The sequence below is a fragment of the Meles meles genome, chromosome 6 (genome assembly GCF_922984935.1).
Source record: "Meles meles chromosome 6, mMelMel3.1 paternal haplotype, whole genome shotgun sequence".
Lineage (NCBI taxonomy): Eukaryota > Metazoa > Chordata > Mammalia > Carnivora > Mustelidae > Meles > Meles meles.
The window spans coordinates 136778338-136785412 of NC_060071.1; positions in this window are offsets into that span (position 1 = coordinate 136778338).

The following is a 7075-nucleotide window of genomic DNA, read 5'->3' on the forward strand; positions in this document are numbered from 1 at the left end:
CTCCCTTGCAGAAGCTCTGGCAGGACAAAGCTGTTCTTAGGGGCAGACCCCGCCTTTGCCCATCACTCATCTCAGAGATGGAGGCTACTGAGAGTTTTGGACGAATCCGTACACACCTGCATAGAAGTCTGGTTATGTGTCCTCAGTATGAATAAGGACAAAATGCTTATTTTAAATGTTTTCAAATCAACCAAGGCAAATAATTTCCCATCTTATTCTACCAATCAGAGAACTACACAGACCCAGTCGATGGTACACAGAAACGTCGGTCTGTCCTTTTGTCACCCTTCTGAGGAGTGCGAGGACTGTGAAATACAGCAGCAAAGTGGTCTTCTATCATCCCCATCACATGTCTGCTTACCATAGCGATACTACCTCATGTGATCGAGTTGTAGTGCAATCCCTATCAACACCCCATTGGCCTATTTCTGCAGAAATGGGAAAGTTGATCCTAAAACTCATATAGAACTGCAAGTGATCTCAAATAGGCAAAATCATCTTGAAAAAGAACCAAGTTGGGGGACTCACACTTGGAGATTTCAAAAATTACTTCAAAGGTATGGTAATCAAAACATGGCAGTGTTCACATAAGGGAGAGAGTTTCTTTAGGACATCAGAGTGTTGAAAAGTGACCTCATATACAAGGGAATTTAGAAAGCCGCATGCATGGCCTGGACAGGATGCACGCTCAGAAAAGACCTGAGAAGATCCTGAGCTTTCCTTTCTGGCTGGCCTCTCGGCTCAGTCCAAGCTGGAAGTAAAGACTAAGATAGAGTTAAAAGAGTTATGCTGGCACAGTGTTAGAGTCCCCGCACAGAGTCAGTCTGGAAAGCTGGGAAGAGATGGAGGTTTCGTTTGTTTGAGGTCCTGGTATTCAAGGAAATCTCTGTCAAAATACTGACTGAACAGAGACTTTAAGTGACCACATGTGACAAGGATGACAGTCCTTGTAAAACTAGTTTGAGAAAGTGACCAAAAAGATGCTGCAGCCTTCAGTAATTAAAAAAACAGCAAGCTCTGGGGGAAGGGGAGGAACTGGCTTCCAGTTACTATATTATATTCAAATGTCCAGTTTTCAACAAAAGCAAATCATAAAAAGAAACAGGATTCTTGTCCACTCAAAGGGCTCGGCTGGGGAGGGGGGATGGCAATGACAGAAACCATCTGTGAGAAAGTCCAGATACTCTTACTAGACAAAGCTTTAAACCAACGGTCTTAAGTATGCTCAGAACGTCAAAGGAAAGCTGAGAGCTCGTTCTGGCTCTGGCCCTGGTGCTGAAGCGGACAGCTCCGTCTGCACCTAGCACTGACTAGGGCTGGATCTGGTGTTGGAGCTGCTCACTGGCTCTAGGTTTGTAACTGGTGCTAGAGCTCGTCCAGGAATGGGCTGTACCCCCAAACCTTGCTCTAGCCCGACAGCTGACTCAAGCTCTGGCCCTCATGGTAGAGCTGGGGCTGGAGCCGGGGCTCACTCTCTCTGGGTGGTGGCTCTCTTACTGGCTCTAGCTCTGGAGCTACGGTAGAGCGAGCACTGGATCCAGGCTGCGGCTGCCTCCAGCTCTGGAGCTGGTACTGGCGCTGGTTCTAGCTCTCCAGTCGGCTCTCACTGGAGGGCTACAGCTTGACACGGGGCCAAAGGCATCTCTGTAATCTGGGGTTACAGCTGGTACTGGAGTTGGTTCTGGAAAAGGTGGACATAACATTCCAGGTCCAAGCCAGGCAGGTTGCCAGGTACAAAGGCCACCAGCTGCTTCTGGCAGGGCAAGGCTGGAGGCTGGCAGGAATCCTCCAAGTACTGGTCCAGCAGCCAGGAGCTCAGGATGGCTGGGAGGGCACTGAGGGTAGGAAGGCCGGCGGCAGAGTCAGACCCTGGCCTTTGCTCCCCACACTGCCTCCTATGGCACCTCTACAGGGAGCTCTGCTCCTCTACCTGGGCTTGCGCTTCCAGAGACCAGCCCCATCCCAAACCCACTCTGGCGTCCTGCCAGAATCAGGCCCGGTCATCAAGCAGGAGGCTCAGTCATAGGGTGCTCTCGATAACTGTCCAACAAAACACCCCCCTTCTTCAGGGAAGCCTGGCATATTCCTCTGTCTCCGTCTCCTGCCATAAACTCCGCGGGGGCTGGGAGGGGTTGTGCCTGCTCCGTTCGTCACACAGCACTGGCACACAGTAGGTGCTCCATAAATGTCTAACAGAGAAGGGAACAAAAGGAGTCTGTCCTGCCCAGCCTTGTCTGGGCCCTTGCGGCCCCTCATCCTGTAGCTTGTGCGCTGAGGTGCTGCTTTACTCTGCACACCGCGTCTCATCTCGTCCTCCCCCTGTCCCTGCGGTTCTAAGGACAGGGCCACCGCCAGCCCTAGGCGCATGCGCAGTCGAGCATACAGGGGTGAGGCGCTAGGCGGGCTTGGAAGTAGGTTGCTCGCCACGCCCCTCGTGCTGGGCCCCTGCGCAGGCCACGGAGGGCAGCGGGGGACGGCGGGGGCGGAAAGCAGAGCTGGGAAGGGGCTGTGGTGAGTCTGTGTCTGACGCTTCCTCTCGATTCGTTTCAGGTTTTACTACCTCATCGCGAGGAAATACCAGACACAAATTGAGGATACGCCGTCAAGAAACTGGCCTGAAATCTTCAAAACTGTCAAAGTCACGGAAAGCAGGGAAAGCCAGGACGGTTCCCACCCGAGGGGGACCACAGAGACTTGGCAACTTAAATCCAACGTGTGGTGCCGGACTGGATCCACCGCTTAGAAAGGGCGTCGTTGGAAAATTCAGTGTTCTGGGGACTGGATGAAGTTTTGTTTTTTTTGTTTTTTAAGATTTTATTTATTTATTTGAGAGAGAGAAAGAGAGCGTGAGAGGAGAGAAGTCAGCGGGAGAAGCAGACTCCCCGCCCAGCAGGGAGCCCAATAAGGGACTCCCATCAGGGAACTCAAGGATCATGACCTGAGCCAAAGGCAGTCGCTTGACCAACTGAGCCACCCAGGCGCCCCACAAATGAATCTTTTTTTTTTTTAATTTTTTAAAAGATTTTATTTATTTATTTGACAGACAGAGATCACAAGTAGGCAGAGAGGCAGGTAGAGAGAGAGGAGGAAGCAGTCTCCCGGCTAAGCACAGAGCCCAACGTGGGGCTCCATTGACCCTGGGCTCATGACCTGAGCGGAAGGTAGAGGCTTTAACCCACTGTGCCACCCAGGCGCCCCAACCTGGATGAAGTATTGAATCAGTGTCAATTTCTTGATTTTATTGGTTGTATAGTGGTTATGTAGGAAGGTGTCTTCATTTTAAGGAAGTGTATACACTGAGTATTAAGGAGTGATGGGACATCACGTCCTCAGCTTGCTCTCAAATGCTTTAGGAAAAAAATGCAAATATATATATATATCAAGAGAATAATGAGGCAATGTAGTAAACTGGCCATTTTATTATTTTTTCAATTTTATTCATTTTAAGTAATCTCTACACCCAGTGTGGGGCTCGGACTCAACCCTAAGACCAAGAGTCTCTCGCTCCTCTGACTGCACCAGCCAGGTGCCCTCTAAACTGTCCATTTTAAAATTTAAAAATCGCATGAGGATTTTAAAATTCAGTTAAAAGCAAGTTAACTACTAAAAGAGTAAGTCCTTCCCCACTGCTCCCCAACTACCTGGCTATGGTACCAGATACACAGCCTGTGTGCCCTTGGGAGAACATGCATGTTTCCACATAACAGCAACCGACCAGAAATAAAGACTGGGAGAAAATACACTTCATGTTTTCATGATTTCTCTGCCTAACCAAACACATACCACATATCACTTCCTCCTCCAAGGCTTCCTTGGCATTTCTGAGTAAAGAGGACAGAGATGGAGGGAAAGGGGCCAGTGGGAGGAGGAGGTTAGTAAGAACTGAGTGAAACAAACCCAAGTAGGTGTCTGGATGTCAGGATTGGGGGAGGTATCCCAACAGAGAACTGGTGGGACGGTGACCCCCGGCCATGGGGAAGGAGGCACAAAAGCCACAGGCTTGAGAGGTAATCCCATTACTCACATCATAGATCCCTTGACAGTTTACAAAGGAAAATGGTAGACTAGACTGGTGGGAAAGAATCTGATTAAGAACACCTAGAGATGGTGCGCCTGGGTGGCTGAGTGGGTTAAAGCCTCTGCCTTCGGCTCAGGTCATGATCTCAGGGTCCTGGGATCGAGTCCTGCATCGGGCTCTCTGCTCATCAGGGAGCCTGCTTCTCTCTCTCTCTGCCTCCTTCTCTGCCTACTTGTGATATCTCTCTCTGTATGATTTGATTTTAAGTGTCTGTATTAGTAAAGAAGAAAGATTAGAAATGAATAAGGGTTCAACTCAAGAATTTCGCCCAAATCCCCCACTCCCCAAAAAAGGTAGAAAAACATTTTTTATTTTATTTTTATTTTTTAATTTTTGAAAAGGTTTTATTATTTGACATATAGAGAAAGTGAGAGAGAGAGAGAGAGAGAAAGAGAGATCAGAAGTGGACCAGCAGGCAGAGGGACAGGAAGAAGAAGGCTCCCTGCTGAGCAAGGAGGGCCCCCTCCCCCCATGCAGGACTCAATCCCAGGACCCTGGGGTCATGACCTGACTGAGCCACCCAGGTGCCCCTGGGAAAAACATTTTTATTTTTTATTTTTAAAAATATATATATATTTTTAATTTATTTGACAGGGAGAGACACAGCAAGAGAGGGAACACAGCAGGGGGAGTGGAAGAAGGAGAAGCAGGCTTCCCACTGAGCAGGTAGCCGGATGCAGGGCTGGATCCCAGGACCCTGGGATCATGACCTGAGCGGAAGGCAGAGGTCTTAACCCACTGAGCCGCCCAGGTGCCCTCAGCACTTGTCTTAATAGCTGCTTGCTCATTAATGCGCCCACCAGCCAAATTCCTGGATCGTCAACTCAACAGCAAAGGTCTGTTGGCTGAGCCCAGATTTGGTTTTTAATCCTTTGTTTCTACTTCTGGGCAGTCTACTGGTCTCTTCTCACCGGGGCTGTATGGAGGAAATAGAGCAAATTTTATGGGTTCACCATGGTCACCCTGTCGACCCACATTTGTTCTCCGACCTCCTGAGCACCAGGCCAGGCTGAGAGGTGGTTATCAAGGCTCAAGGCTGTGGGCACACAGACAGCTTTTGTCATTCTGCAGCTCAGCAGGAGGCCAACTTCTCACTCCCTGACTCCTTCCTATCTCCGACTCCCTGAAGTCCAATGTGGGAGCAGAGCCTTGCAGGTAAAGCTGGGGGGCCCTTGTTCAGAGGCGAGGTGCTCAGTGGGGAGGAGCCTGAGGCCCATTGAGAAGAGTTGGCATGGGAAGGGATTGATCTGAGTGAGAAGTTAGGGGAGCAGACCACTGCTGGGCCTGCTCAGCTGTGAGGACCCAGAGACGTCGTTGCTGCCTGAGTTGAGGCAAGAACAGAAGACCCAGTTTCAGCTCCCCAGAGGGGGGGCTTGGGTGCCTGGGTGATCTTGGGGAGATCGGGGACAGGGACATTCAGTAAGCAGAGCCCTGGGGTAAAGCAGGGAAAGGGGCAGCCCTGGCACTTGTTCTAACCCAAAGAAGCCGTCTGTTATTTTCCCTCGAGAAAACAAACCAGTTTATCTTTTTTTTTCAACTGAACGTAATTTTTTTGCAACGATTTTAGATTTATAGAAAAATCGTGAAGGTAGCACAGAGTTCCCATCAGCCCCTCACCAGGTTTCCCTATGATTCACATCTCCCACGAGTATGGTACCTTTGCTACCATTGGTGACCCAGGTGTCACAGCCCTAGGTCCCCAGGGGAGTCGGGGAGGAGAAGGCACTATCCCTCTGGTGGGAGCAGGAGGAAGACTCCGAGATCCAGGTGAGCTGGGGGCACAGAAGACAGAGGAGGCTGGATGGACCCATCCCCGTGGTCCCTCTGATCTCCTGCCTTCCCTTGTCCCCTCCCGCCACCAGGCAGACTCGTCATCTATCCATGCCTGGCCATGCTCAGCCGCTCCAAGCAGCTGGCAGTCCCCATACATCAGTCCCCCTGCCCTTACATCACTCTCTTGCTCTTCCTGGCGTGTGCAGCCCTCTCCGGGCAGCCTGTTGGGCCTGGGAAGCGTGGAAAAAGCTCTCCTTCCAGGTGCGGAGTCCTGGGATCCTTGGGGAGAAGTCTTTCCTGGGGTGCAGGCAGCACTGGAGATTTCCCTTTGTTCGATTCGTGGCTGGCCAAGCCCTTCCTTTCCCAGCCCATGTGTTCCCTTAGCAGCGCCCCCAGCTCTCCCTTCACTGATTACCTGTGGGCTTGCTTGCCTGTCCCCCTGCAGAAAGCAGCGTGCCTCTTCCCAAGGTCAACCCCCGGGGCGGTTGTCATCTCCCAAGTCCCTCAGTGTCCAAGTCGTCCCCCAGATGTAACCGAGGGGTGCAGATGCCAAAGTTGGCTGCCGGACTTGAGAAGTTTGTGTTGGTGTGGCTACCTTCCTTCATGGCTCTTTGGCCAATATCCCTGCTGCTTCCTCCCTGGAGGAAGGACACCAGAGGGGCAGATGTTATCATTCCCAGGAGAGAGGCATGGAGGTCAACGCCTTCACTTAAGTCCCACGGACACTTCACGGCCCCTATCTCATGCCTCCAAGGCCTTAGGACACGTGCAATTTTGTGTTTTCCTTGTGTGCGTACTTGAATTCTGTCTATCTTTCCTTCTAGGTGAGATGCTTTGGGACCACTGTATCCCCAGTGCCTTGCCTCACTGCCTGGTACACAGTAGATGCTCAATCAGTGTTTCTAAATCACTGAAAGGACAAGTTAGAGGAAGAGCATTCATTCCTTCACTCAACAGTAGACTGTCAGCCCCTTTGATGCTTGCTGGGAATAAAAGATGAACAAGATATGATCCCCACCCTTGAAGAAATCAGTCTCGTGAGGAAGATGGACGTGTAAATTACAAGCATACAGTATGATACACACGATGCGTTAATGGTGGGATGTCGCAGGTGCTGGGGGAGAACAGAGCTTATAAACTCTCCCTGGAGGAGGAGGGACTTGCGGGAGAAGTGTCAGTGTGTCTCCTGGAGGGGTGCCCATGGGCAGGGTGGAGAGGAAGGGC